General features: G+C 36.2%; 1 long non-coding RNA gene across 1 annotated transcript; it reads left to right on the forward strand.

Moving 5' to 3' along the window:
• The first annotated feature begins 377 nt into the window (after positions 1–377).
• LOC147386341 (uncharacterized) lies at positions 378–810 on the forward strand. Its single transcript, XR_015171916.1, has 2 exons — positions 378–534; positions 638–810. It is a non-coding gene; the product is annotated as an uncharacterized LOC147386341 (long non-coding RNA).
• The last annotated feature ends 13,640 nt before the right edge of the window (positions 811–14,450 follow it).

A 14,450-nucleotide genomic window follows, 5' to 3' on the forward strand; every position in this document is an offset into this window, starting at 1 on the left:
AAATATATTTACACGCGGGTCCTATAGAGGCGGATAAAATTATCCGCTACAAAAAATTGACTATATTATAATTTTAAAAAAATTTAGTGTGAAATTTATTTATGTGCGGGTCCTATAGCGGCGGATAAAATTATCCACTGCAACAAATACACTATATTTTATATTTAAAAAAGATTGAGTGCGAAATTTATTTATATGCGGGTCCTATAGTGGCGGATAAATTATCCGCTGCAACAAATATACTATACTATTACGCTAACGGGGTCTATAGTGTCTGATTTTTCAATCCGCCGCAACAAATGCACGCTATTAAAGCTGATATAGGCATCCGCTGCTATAAACCGTCGTTATAGATAAAAAATGTTGTAGTGTGGCCACATGTTTCCACTTGCATCATCTTCCGAAAACTCCTCTAGCGATTCTGTTGAGGTACTTAGATTGAAGGAGAAACTAAAGTCTTTGAAGCAACAACAGATTGTGAGAGATGCTGAGGTGGAAAGACTTAAGGAATTGATCATTACTCTAATGAGAAAGGTAAATTCTCATTGATAATTGAATATGTTGTGTTTTAAAATATTTTATTAATAAATAAATATTGATTGATATGACTAATTTGATTAATGTATATGAAGTGCAGGTTGATGAGCAACACAATTAACTCGGCAATGATTAGTGTCAACAACAACCACCATGATAGATAGTTTTTGTTTTTTGAGTGACAAACATGGATTTATAAGCATTGGATTTGTAAGTATCAAACATGGATTCATAAGCATTGACTCTTAATTCAATCGACTTATTATTTTGTTATACTTGTCTCTTAACTAATTTGATTTACTAAGTAATTGTACTTAATTAACAGGTTGTATAAAAATAGGTATTTAATTACAAATAATTTTAAAATTAAAAAAAAAATCTTATTAGCGACGGCCATTACCCCCACTATAAGCATTTAAAATCGTATTTATAGTTACGGTAAAAAATTAATTAGCGGCGGTCACGACTGTCACTATAGGTCTCATTTATATCTATAGTGATGGTAATATAATCAATTAGTGGCAGTTTGTGATTGTCACCATAGATCTCATTTATATTTATAGCGACAGTAATAATTTCAATTAGCGGCGGTTTTTGACCGTCACTATAGGTCTCATTATATTTATAGCGCCGGTAATACATCAACTAGCGGCGGTTTTTGACCCCCGCTAAAAGCCTAAAATTTTGTAGTGTGTGGTCGGAAAAACATCAAAAATGACTTCTTGTTAAATTTGCGGCCTGACTAAGAAACATAGTTCCAATTTTAACCCATCAAATCAAATCATGTGTTATTCTAAACTTCATCGAACGAACACGAATGGAACGAAGATGACTAATTTTTCAGCTAATCTAGCTTTTACGTGAGTTTCTACTTCTCTTTATCTTTTTGTATTTCCATATCAGTTTTTCTTCAATTTTTAGATATATATATATATATATTATTTTATTTTATTTTATGTAGGCCTGATAATGAATTAGTGGAGTTAGTGTGGGAAAATGGTAAGAGAAATAAAGAAGATGAAGTCTTTTACAGCTGATCTAGCTTTTACGTGAGGGAGGAAGTGCGACTTACATAGAGAGATGAGGAAGAAGCTGTAGTTTTCTAGTAGAGATAAAAGAGAAGAGGAAGAGAACGAAAGGGGAGGTAGAAATAAATTTGCAAATTTTATTTCTTAATTTTTTAACAGATCTCGACTGTAGATCTACGTTTAATCCGACGGCCTGTATTAGTTGTGGAGATGTAAATTTAAAAGAGTATACACGGAACGCGACCCTATATATATATATATATATATAAAATTAAATTCGAAGGTCTGAAGAAAGCTGCAATCAATAAAAATTTCCTAATCCTAACCTCGAAAAAAATAATGTGAAATTATTTTTTTGTTTTGTAAGGGCTTTAAGATTGATTCTAACAATAAGAAGAATGATGATATTCAAGAGAAATTGATTTTTTTGAGAATTCTTCAATGAATAATACATGAATCCTAATAAGTTATTTATAAAGATTACATCAACCAAGATATGAAAATAGCCTAATATAAATATTGTAATTTATTAATATTTCCTAACGTCGAATATCATAGTTGATATTACTACAAAATTTATTTTCCATTACTACCTTCCTTTTGTGATGGATACATTGATCATGATACAGTGTATCTCATGAATCATAATATGATGCATCATATTCTCTTATATCCTCTTGCAAAGAGTATTGCAAATGACTTCTTTAAATAATTTTTTTTGATCGCATTAAGTGATATATTATTAGATCGTCCAAAATTCAATCGTGCTTCTTGATGGTCACATGTCTATGAAGTCCATCATTGTCACATCTCGCTCTTTTTTGAGTTTGTTGGAATCGGTGGCTTACGAGATTAGGTCTCTCATGATCCCTCCCAAGAGCATACAAATTATGATTACGCGGTTTAAATGAAAGAATTTTCATTAGAGAGATTTTAGATAAGAAAAAAAATGAGATGTAAAAGATGAATGTAGAGATATGGGAGATTTCTAGAGATATAGAAGGGTGTGTGATTTTATTGAAGAAAATTAGAATAATAATAAAATGAAAAAAAAAAAAAAATATATATATATATATATAAGTTCGACGCACCAAAATAGATGTGCTCAAAGGTGCTTGAGCTCTGACACCATGAATATAAATCTAAATTTGTTGAGAATTCTTGGATGAATAATACATGAATCCTAATAAGTTATTTATAAAAGATAAGAAAATATCCTAATATAAATAGTCTAATTTATTAATACTTCCTAATGTAGAATATCCTAATTGATATTACTACATATATAATTATTTTCCATCACTACCTTCTGTAGACACCCCATTTTTGCATCCGCCTGATTAATCAACTCGTCAACCCGATCGCAAGGATTCCCAATGATGGATGTGTATTCCATTGCTTTTTTTGTTACCAGATGTGTTTCAGAAATCCGGATGAGGTATCTCGAACTGACAAAACCTTAGAAACCACGCTACGCTAGGAAAACACGACCCCAGAAACATAGAAATCATCATCTTGCAAACAAAAAGAAGCTTCACGATAAAAATCACTAAAAATTACCAAATTACCAAAATACCCCTAACCTCAAAACAACCTTAGAGCCTACGTTACGCTTAGGAAAACTCTCTCGAACACATAAAATACAAATCGAAACCAAATAAATCATTTCACCAATTTTAACAGAATTTGACAAAATTACGAAAATGCCCCTCATAAAGTTCACAATCATTTCACACAAAAAATTTCATAAATGACACAAACTAATATTTCCATTGAATTCCTTACGAAAAACGATTCTAAAACATCCTAGAACATTAAAAACCGACTTAAAACGTGAAAAGTCCTTCTGGGGGCAAAACGGTAATTTCACAATTTTCATAATTAAAAAATTCGAAATTAATAAATAAAACATTAAATAATTAAATTTAAACATTAATGAAATTAATTTAAAATTTTGAACCTAAAAAATCGATTAATCGGACTCTCAGGCAAAATTGTTGAGGGTTCGTGGGATATTTCTTTAAGGACCCCTCCATTTGGGGGTCCAAAGAATTAAAGATATTTTAGAGGGGGGTTCTCCAAAAATTAAAAGTAAATCAAGCAAGACTGAAGTCAAGGTATTAAAGTCAATCAAGTGAGACTGAAGTCAAAATTAAAGTCAATTAAGCAAGACTAAAGTCAAGATATTAAAAGTCAATCAATTAAGACTAAAGTCAAAACATTAAAAGTCAATCAAATAAGACCAAAAGTCATAATAGAATTATAATTGATTAATAACTCTATCTAATAGATTCTAACTTAAAAATAATTCTACCTAAAACAATTCTAATTAAAACACAATTCTACCTAAAACAAGTCAAACTAAAACACAACTCTAATTAAAAGATCTCTAATTAAACACTAACTCTATCCAAATCAACCCCTAAAAACATCTATAAATAGAGGTGCTCACACCCTATTTTCGTATCAAATTATAAACCCTAAGAGAAGTAGGTCTAGAAGCTCCCCTAGCCCCCCATAAACCCTAGTTTTGGAGCCCCAACTCCTTAGCTAACATCCCCCCTTCAATTTTAGTCTAGAAAACACCCAAAAGCCTCCAAAAAATACCCCCAAATCCGCAACGAACTTGAAGAGTTCAGATTAAAAAACAAGGAGATACCTTGCCTCGGAGATCCGAAGTCAAATCCGGAAGACAGAACGAAGCAAGGGAGCACGGTACAAGGAGCTCTTTTGTCAGATCTGAGGGAACCAAGTCCTTGCATCGGAAAGGTAAGTTTTATTTTTTATTTATTTTTATCTAGGTTTTAGCAATGTAATTTACTTGGGAATTTAGTAGAGACCGGCTTTGGCCGGGCGGGGTTGGTGCCTAACACCTTCCAACCCCGTAACTTGATCCCCGAATTCAGTTTTTTGGTTTTAGATTAGTTTTTATCCGTTTAGAGTCATTGATCGGTTCCTAGACCGTAATAACTAGGTGGCGACTCCCAAACCTCAAGGGTCAAAAGCGGATCCGCGCACCCCGCGGATCGAGGGCGCTTTCAGTGGCGACTCACTGGGGACATTGAGGATCAAACTTGAAAAACCCCAAGTATGGGGACATTGCCAATGACCTAGTTTTATTTGTTTTGCTTATTTTATTTAATTTTTAGTTAGTTTCATGTTATTGTTTCTTTATTATTTTTATTTTTGTTGGTACGTCATTGATTGTTTGATTCTACTTGGAGCACTTTGATTTAACATATCATCTCTATGGTTTAATCAAGGGCCATTCGGAATGATCCGAAATAATACGAGATTTCGAAGGAATACTTTTATTGAGGATGAGATTTTTGGACCATGATTTTTTTTACATATATAAGTATATTTCGATTGAAAATTTGGGTGTGTGCTTGATTTAACATTTGACCGTTTTCCTTAAAAAAAAAAAAAAAAAAAAAAAAAAAAAGGGATTTTTTTTATTAGTTATTGATTTTTCGCTTTTTCGCTTATAGGTAGGTATTGTTTTTTATTTTAGTTTATAGGCAAGAGAGGCTGCCCATTGACAGCATCTCAAACAGTAAAAAAAAAAAAAAAAAAAAAAAAAAAAAAAAAAAAAAATCTGGAATTTCTGTCGGCAGAAACTGTTGGAGGGGGTGTGCATAGTAAATCGATTAATTATTTTGGGTGCTATTAATAAAAAGTCTGTTCTGTTCAACCCTTTTAAAATTTATTTTTTTAAAAAGAAAACCATCATCTTCTTCGTTCGGTTCTACTGTCTCAACAGAGACTCGAAAAAAAAACCTTGCTCCTCAAAGGTTTTTTAACCCACCTCTTGGCTCACTAATCTCGGCCGATGTAAGGATCAACCGTTTGAGTCTTGCATTCGTTCTGATTATTGATTGATCAACGATGGATTAATGGACTGGTATGGGGTGCTGTTACCTGAATTACTTCGCATCTTTTTCGCTCGAAATCGTCCCATGTCTCGACTTTAATGGCGGTTCTTGATAAGCTGTTCTTGTAAGAAAGATACCTCTGATCTCGATCGAATGTGGAGATCTTTTTGAAGATTGGTTGAATCACGGTTTCTCACTCTTCTTCTTTCAAGTAAAAGTCTCCAATCATCATTAGAGAAGGTCGTAGAGAGATTCCTCTCATCACAGCACTGAAATGGCGAACAAATTCGTCGAAAAATCCCATATTACAGACCGATCTCGACGCTGTTATAGGTTGACCTCGACGCTGTATAGGTTGACCTCGACGCTGGTCTGCTGTTATGAGTTGATCTCGACGTTAGGCTTCTGCTGATCTCGACGGCAATCTACTGTTAAGGGTTGATCTCGACGCTGGTCTGCTGTCGATCTCGACGCTGGTCTGCTGTCGATCTCGACGTTAAGCTGCCGTTGAGCTCGACGCTGGCCTGCTGTTATAGGATGATCTCGACGGTTTAACCTGATGATCTCGACGCTTGATCTCGACGATAACTAAGCTGCTGATCTCGACGATTATGCTGCTGTTAAGGGTTGATCTCGACGATGATCTCGACGTTGAGCTCGACGTTATCCTGCTGTTTTAAAACAAAATTTAAAAAAAAAAAAAAAAAAAAAAGGAAATTAATTTGTTTCTAAAAAAGAAAAAAAATCAAAATAATAAAAAAAAGATTGGAGATTTTCTTTTCATAAAAAAAAGGAGTTCAAAAAAAAAAAAAAAACAAAGTCATTTTCTAAATGTTACCCATAGCAACATATATGCAAGTTTTCTTTGTGTTGTTTTTGGAATTTCCTTGATTGGGCTCAATTTATTTTAGAAAAAAAATTAAGAAATAAATGAACAAAACCATCCTCATTATCTCATCAATCATCATTATACCTTCAATTCAATACCCTTAGAAATTTCGAATTATTTCGGGTCGCCCCAAAACACCCTTGATTGGACTATAAAATTTATCAAATCATTGCGATGATCGGGTCTAATTGATTGCCACATATCATATATGTGCATGTTTAAATCGTGAAGCGGACCATATTATTAATTCATGATGATTGCCTATTTAATATGCCATAATATCATTGGGAATGCATGTTTGATGTTGGTCACAATGTTGATCATGATTAGATGTTTATGTGATTGGAATGATGCTTAGATCCATATAATTCATGTTATAATGATTGGTTTGATTGGGCCATGGGCCCATTTGTTTGGAAAAGGCCCCGGGCACACCCCACCTTACTTTGCACACACCACATGCACGTTTACCGCTTTACTCACTTACACGTCCCATTTAGCCAACGTGGCACTAGTGCGTGGCCCGGTCTCTTCGGAGATGCGACGTCATTCATGAAACCCACAACTCCAGTCACGTACCTTAGGGTATATCGAACTGGGGCATCAATACCGTCTGATCAGGTGATTCTGAGAGACATATTGATGCACCCATGCTGGGGTGACCTGAGCCTTTGTCCTATTGTAAGCCACACAGTCACATGTCCCGATTGCCAACGTAGTACTAGTACGTGGTCGGTCCCCTCGTGGGATGCCAAACCATTTATGAAAGCTACAACTCTTGACTCGTACCCGTAGGTATAAAAGGTAATCTAAGTATATCAATTGCACTTCTTGGTCAAAACCGGTGCCTAAGCAAGATCTTGCCCCGCTGTACCCTACTGTACGAGGGGGATAGACTACGTCTATTCTAGACGAGAGGTATTTAAGTGGGCCCTTGCTCAGCATTGTGCGCCACCTCTCAACTGGAGATCAAACTGGCTGTTTTTGGCTTCAGAGAAGTGAATTGAGGTTTTAGATTATCACCTATACGGTATATCAAACCAAGTCACCACGTATCGAAAGGTATATAGGTGTGCTTGGGCAAGGGTGGCCAGATAAAAATGCATTGCACGTAGTAAGCCTAGAGTCTAGAAACCTTCCCCATAAGTCACGACTCGAACTTATCGTGGGTGTTCCCGGGTTGTTTATTGAATGAATGCCTGTTGTTGGATGAATGTATGTGAGTGATGTGAATGATGAGATCAAAGTGTATGATTGTCCTCAAGGATCAAAAAATGTTATTTTTGAAAATCAAAATGGGTGCACCGACCCAATAAAAAATCCATCTCTTTTACAAAATGACCCAGCCATCCCGATCCAACAATCATGATGGACCGGGCCATTTAAATCAATCGAAATAGAAATCAAATTTTCAAAGAGAAAAATAGTTACAAAGAGGAAAGTATTTTCCAAAAAAATATTTTTCAAAAGAAGTGTTTTTCAAAAAAGTATTATTCTCTAAAAAAAATATTTTCTAAGAAAAAAACGTTTTCCAAAAAATGTTTTCCAAGAGAAAATACTTTTCCAAAAAAAAACTATTTTCCAGAAAAAAATATTTTTCAGAAGAAAATGTTTTCCAAAAGAAAAGAAAAGAAGGAAAATAATTGCAAAAGATCTATTTTTGCATGAAAAGTTTTTATGGACCTTGGAAAACTACCAAAAAATGTTGCAAAAAAATAATCAGATTTGTGAAATAAAAACATTATTTTCCAATATTTTTCAAGAGTGCAACATAATTATTTTTCTTCTGAATAATCATTGAATGGATGAATTTTTTAATGGATTGGTGCACAAAATTCAATAAAATCTCAGGGTTCATTTAAAATGTTATCAAGGGGTGTGAAATTGGTTAAATTCACCTTCAAAGAGGTTTAAGGGTTATCATTGTATCTAAGCTCAATCGTCTATCGTCTAGCTAGGGTTGTAAATCCGGTCAGTTAGAGTAAACGTCAATATCAAGTCAACAGTCAGAAATGACCTCAAAATTTCTCAACATCATCCAGTTGTTCTTTGAAGATCATAGTGCTTCAATCCTACCGGTTGTAAGCAATATCTTAGTCCTCAGTTCTCATCAAGCCCGTTTTGGGTAGTCTTGAGTTTTCATGGGTCATTTGGGTTAGCTCGAGTCCTTTTTTCTAGCAAGGTCATGTCTTCCTTAGATTGAGCCTACTCTTTCTTATTGAGTCAAGTTAGTTCGTCGAGTTTATAGAGGTGTCTGTCGCCCCTTCTGAATTGATCGTACAAAAGAAATTTTTGAATATCTCGAGCGCATCAACGAATTAACTAATAATCTAGATTCAAAGACAAGAAGATAAGAGTCGCGCTCAAGAAAGCAAAGGTCATTGACCTCGGAACAGAAATAAATTCCTAAAGAGATTCAAATAGAAACCATTTTATCTCTAGAGGAACACAAGGGGATAATGAATTTTTTCAGAAATTTCAAAAGACTTGTTCGTGTGATCATATGAGGGTATGTTAGGTACAAGCTTGAGTGTTGTTCAACATGGACTAGATACTCGTCTATATCAATGGAATCAAAGAAGATGTTATAAAATGTATCAGTGCTATCCTCACTACATCTTGAGTTGCAAATCACATATTATCAATCGATATGGGGATACCTTTTGAATGATCTCTGATAATGGGTCGTGCTTCAAAGCATAAATCATTACTCTGTGATCAAAGTTGAAGATCCGGCATCACACATTATCTTTCTACCGTCCTCAGATTAATGAAAAGGTTGAAGCAGCTAGTAAAAAATCTCAAAACAATCATCAAGACAATGTGTCAATCACACCAGGATTAGTTAGAAAAGTTACCATTCACACTAGGGGCACATCATACTTCAATACATCTTCCACTGGAGCTATTCCCTACTTCTAGTGTATGGATATGGAAGCAATCTTACCAGTTGAAATGGAATTCCGTCTCTCAAGGTCTTGTTGGAAAATCATTTGTTAGAAACAGATTGGGTTCGTCAGCAGTATGAAGAATTAAACTTGATCAAAGAAAACGAGTTAAAGCCCTGTACCATGTGCAAGCTTATCTAAGAAGAGTCACCCGTGCATTTGACAAGAAGGTCAAAGCTCATCATTTACAAGTCAAAGATTTAACTATCAGACTTCAAAGAAAATTGAACACTCCTCCTCGATTATAGGAGAAAGTCTAAATTGGAAAAATTCATTCATTAAGGAAATACTGTCTGGAAAAGTCGTCAGACTTCAAGATCATGATGGAGTGAACTACCAGAACCAACCAACCTTGACCAGATCAACGGTACTACATTTAAGGAGGCCATCTTTGGCCGAATCAATTTTCCTGTTACCCAGTTATCCTTTCTCAACCCCTTTGCAACCTTTCAAAAAGAAAAATTATGCCTTTTTCTTTCTTAGCCCGATCACCTAACCTAGGGGAGGGAAGATCCGAACTACGTTTTGGTCTGATCCCAAAATTTGGGGTACGTAGGCAACCTGAGAAGTTACTTCAGGCCCGACCACACCAAAATAAAAAAATCTATTTCCCCGATGAAGAAAAAATCAAAAAAGAAAAAAGAATGGGGAAGAAAATTCAAGAAAAATTTTAAATGAAATGCCACACAAGGGGCATTTGGGTTTTTGAGCCTCAAAATCCCTTTCTTTTATACCAGTCCCAGCCTACCATAAAAGTCCTCCTAAGTACCGTGTGAAAAGGTTAAGAAAGCATGATCAGACAGCAACTCCAGAAGTTCAGAGGAAAAGAAAAAAGATAAAAAAATGATGAAGCCTGCTAAGTTGAAAACCCGAAAAGGCGACTTAGGCAAAAATTAAGGCAAGCTCGCAAGGTTGAAAATCTGAAAGGACAACTTTGGCAACAATCAGAGCCAAGAAAAAAAAAAGAAAAAGCTCGCTAGATCGAAAACCTGAAAAGGCGATCTAGGCAAAAGTTAGAGCAAGCTCGCTAGATTGAAAACCTGAAAAGGCGATCTAGGCAAAAATTAGAGCAATAAAAAAAAAAATAGAAGAAAATCCCTAGCTGAGAGCGGTCCGAGCTGAAACATCAGAAACCCGAATAATCAAGTTCAATACTTAGCTTAAACCAGACATAAATTCAGAAGTCACAAGTATCTTGTCTACGATCGATCTGAAAATGTTTACTTCCCCAAGTGAACCAAGGGAGATAAGGGTGAATTCTATGATGAGTCTCGAAAGGAAATAATTTTGTACTCTTGAGCCTGACTCAAAACCTTCAATAAAATTAATCAAAATTAAAAGTTGAGTCTTTATTGCGCTTGTGGTAATCAATTATTTCAAACCTTCATACAAGGGGCATTTTCTTTCTTTTTTAATGTAACTTTTCCCCCTTATACTAGGGGCATTTTTTTGCACGATGTGTTCAATTATTTTCAAGGCCATGTTCATTGTCAAACTAGAGGTGGTTTATTTTTGAGCAATGTTAATCCTAAAAGATAATGAGAACCCCAAATTTAAGGTTACCCTCTTGATAACAGTTTTTTGAAAAACTTTTGAGGTTCAAAAGAAATAAAAACTCAGGTTTTAAATTCATAAAACTTTTGATAAATCCTTGAGGTTCAAACAAAAGCATTTTGGATCTCACATAGGAGATATAACATTCTTTCGTTCTCCAGATTCTTTTCCAGATTCAATCATTCTTGGAATCAATCATTTCTCTTCCAGATTCATTATCTTCCAGATTTATTCGTTCTCCGGTTCGTTCTAATCAATTTTCTCCAAAATTCATTCATTCCTCTGCCAGTTTTGCTTAGTTTCCGCCAAGGGTTATCTTGGATTTTGCTCAATTTCCGCCAAGGGTTATCTTGGATTTTGCTCAGTTGCCGCCAAGGGTTAACTTGGATTTTGCTCAGTTTCCGCCAAGGGTTATCTTGGATTTTGCTCAGTCTCCGCCAAGGGTTATCTTGGATTTTGCTCAGTCTCCGCCAAGGGTTTTTGGATTTTGCTCAGTTTCCGCCAAGGGTTATCTTGGATTTTGCTCAGTTGCCGCCAAGGGTTATCTTGGATTTTGCTCAGTCTCCGCCAAGGGTTATCTTGGATTTTGCTCAGTTGCCGCCAAGGGTTATCTTGGATTTTGCTCAGTTTCCGCCAAGGGTTATCTTGGATTTTGCTCAGTTGCCGCCAAGGGTTATCTTGGATTTTGCTCAGTTGCCGCCAAGGGTTATCTTGGATTTTGCTCAGTTTCCGCCAAGGGTTATCTTGGATTTTGCTCAGTTGCGCCAAGGGTTATCTTGGATTTTGCTCAGTCTCCGCCAAGGGTTATCTTGGATTTTGCTCAGTTGCCGCCAAGGGTTATCTTGGATTTTGCTCAGATACCGCCGAGGGTTTTCTCGGAATTATGCTCAGATACCGCCGAGGGTTTTCTCGGAATTATGCTCAGATACCGCCGGGGTTTTCTCGGAATTATGCTCAGATACCGCCGAGGGTTTTCTCGGAACTATGCTCAGATACCGCCGAGGGTTTTCTCGGAATTATGCTCAGTTACCGCCGAGGGTTTTCTCGGAATTATGCTCAGATACCGCCGAGGGTTTTCTCGGAATTATGCTCAGATACCGCCGAGGGTTTTCTCGGAACTATGCTCAGATACCGCCGAGGGTTTTCTCGGAACTATGCTCAGATACCGCCGAGGGTTTTCTCGGAATTATGCTCAGTTACCGCCGAGGGTTTTCTCGGAATTATGCTCAGATACCGCCGAGGGTTTTCTCGGAATTATGCTCAGATACCGCCGAGGGTTTTCTCGGAATTATGCTCAGATACCGCCGAGGGTTTTCTCGGAATATGCTCAGATACCGCCGAGGGTTTTCGGAACTATGCTCAGATACCGCCGAGGGTTTTCTCGGAATTATGCTCAGATACCGCCGAGGGTTTTCTCGGAATTATGCTCAGATACCGCCGAGGGTTTTCTCGGAACTATGCTCAGATACCGCCGAGGGTTTTCTCGGAATTATGCTCAGATACCGCCGAGGGTTTTCTCGAAATTATGCTCAGATACCGCCGAGGGTTTTCTCGGAATTATGCTCAGATACCGCCGAGGGTTTTCTCGGAACTATGCTCAGATACCGCCGAGGGTTTTCTCGGAATTATGCTCAGATACCGCCGATGGTTTTTTCGGAACTATGCTCAGTTACCACCGAGGTTTTTTTCGGAACTATGCTCAGTTTATGCTTAGATTATATTCAAATTATGCTCAGTTTATACTCAGACTATGCTCAATTTATGCTCAGGTTTTACTCAGTTTCACACAGTGCACACACTTGCACATTTGCACTTTTTTTTAGTCAGGGAGAATTCTTTAAAATTCAAGGATCTGACACCGTCAGTGAGAGTTTGCGCTCAAGGACCTGACAACCTTTTGATTCGGGGAGAGCTTTACCCTCAAGGATCCGAACACCCTGACGAATTGCTAAATCAGGCTGCAAAATGAACTGTCACTAGCTTTGGCATTCAGATATCGCACTATCTACCAAAATAGATTTGCTATCTAGTTTGCTTCAACCCTCTGCCAAAGAGGGGCATCTGTAGACACCCCATTTTTGCATCCGCCTGATTAATCAACTCGTCAACCCGATCGCAAGGATTCCCAATGATGGATGTGTATTCCATTGCTTTATTTTGTTACCAGATGTGTTTCAGAAATCCGGATGAGGTATCTCGAACTGACAAAACCTTAGAAACCACGCTACGCTAGGAAAACACAACCCCAGAAACATAGAAATCATCATCTTGCAAACCAAAAAGAAGCTTCACGATAAAAATCACTAAAAATTACCAAATTACCAAAATACCCCTAACCTCAAAACAACCTTAGAGCCTACGTTACGCTTAGGAAAACTCTCTCGAACACATAAAATAACAAATCGAAATAAAATAAATCATTTCACCAATTTTAACAGAATTTGACAAAATTACGAAAATGCCCCTCATAAAGTTCACAATCATTTCACAAAAAATTTCATAAATGACACAAACTAATATTTCCATTGAATTCCTTACGAAAAACCGATTCTAAAACATCATAGAACATTAAAAACCGACTTAAAACGTGAAAAGTCCTCTCTGGGGGAAAAACAGTAATTTCACAATTTTCATAATTAAAAAATTCGAAATTAATAAATAAAACATTAAATAATTAAATTTAAACATTAATGAAATTAATTTAAAATTTTGAACCTAAAAAATCGATTAATCGGACTCTCAGGCAAAATTGTTGAGGGTTCGTGGGATATTTCTTTAAGGACCCCTCCATTTGGGGGTCCAAAGAATTAAAGATATTTTAGAGGGGGGTTCTCCAAAAATTAAAAGTAAATCAAGCAAGACTGAAGTCAAGGTATTAAAGTCAATCAAGTGAGACTGAAGTCAAAATTAAAGTCAATTAAGCAAGACTAAAGTCAAGATATTAAAAGTCAATCAATTAAGACTAAAGTCAAAACATTAAAAGTCAATCAAATAAGACCAAAAGTCATAATAGAATTATAATTGATTAATAACTCTATCTAATAGATTCTAACTTAAAAATAATTCTACCTAAAACAATTCTAATTAAAACACAATTCTACCTAAAACAAGTCAAACTAAAACACAACTCTAATTAAAAGATCTCTAATTAAACACTAACTCTATCCAAATCAACCCCTAAAAACATCTATAAATAGAGGTGCTCACACCCTATTTTCGTATCAAATTATAAACCCTAAGAGAAGTAGGTCTAGAAGCTCCCCTAGCCCCCCATAAACCCTAGTTTTGGAGCCCCAACTCCTTACCTAACATCCCCCCTTCAATTTTAGTCTAGAAAACGCTTAAAAGCCCTCCAAACAACCCCCAAATCCGTAACAAACTTGAAGAGTTCAGATTCAGAAACAAGGAGATATCTGATCTAGGAGATCCGAAGTCAAATCCGGAGACAGAACGAAGCAAGGGAGCACGGTACAAGGAGAGCTCTTTTGTCAGATCTGAGGGAACCAAGTCCTTGCAATCGGAAAGGTGAGTTTTTATTTTTATTTATTTTTATCTAGGTTTTAGCAATGTGATATATTTGGGAACTTTAGTAGAGACCGGCTTTGGCCGGGCAGGGTTG

The sequence above is a fragment of the Akebia trifoliata genome, chromosome 14 (assembly GCF_017979445.1).
Source record: "Akebia trifoliata isolate Shusen 1 chromosome 14, ASM1797944v1, whole genome shotgun sequence".
NCBI classification, from domain to species: domain Eukaryota; kingdom Viridiplantae; phylum Streptophyta; class Magnoliopsida; order Ranunculales; family Lardizabalaceae; genus Akebia; species Akebia trifoliata.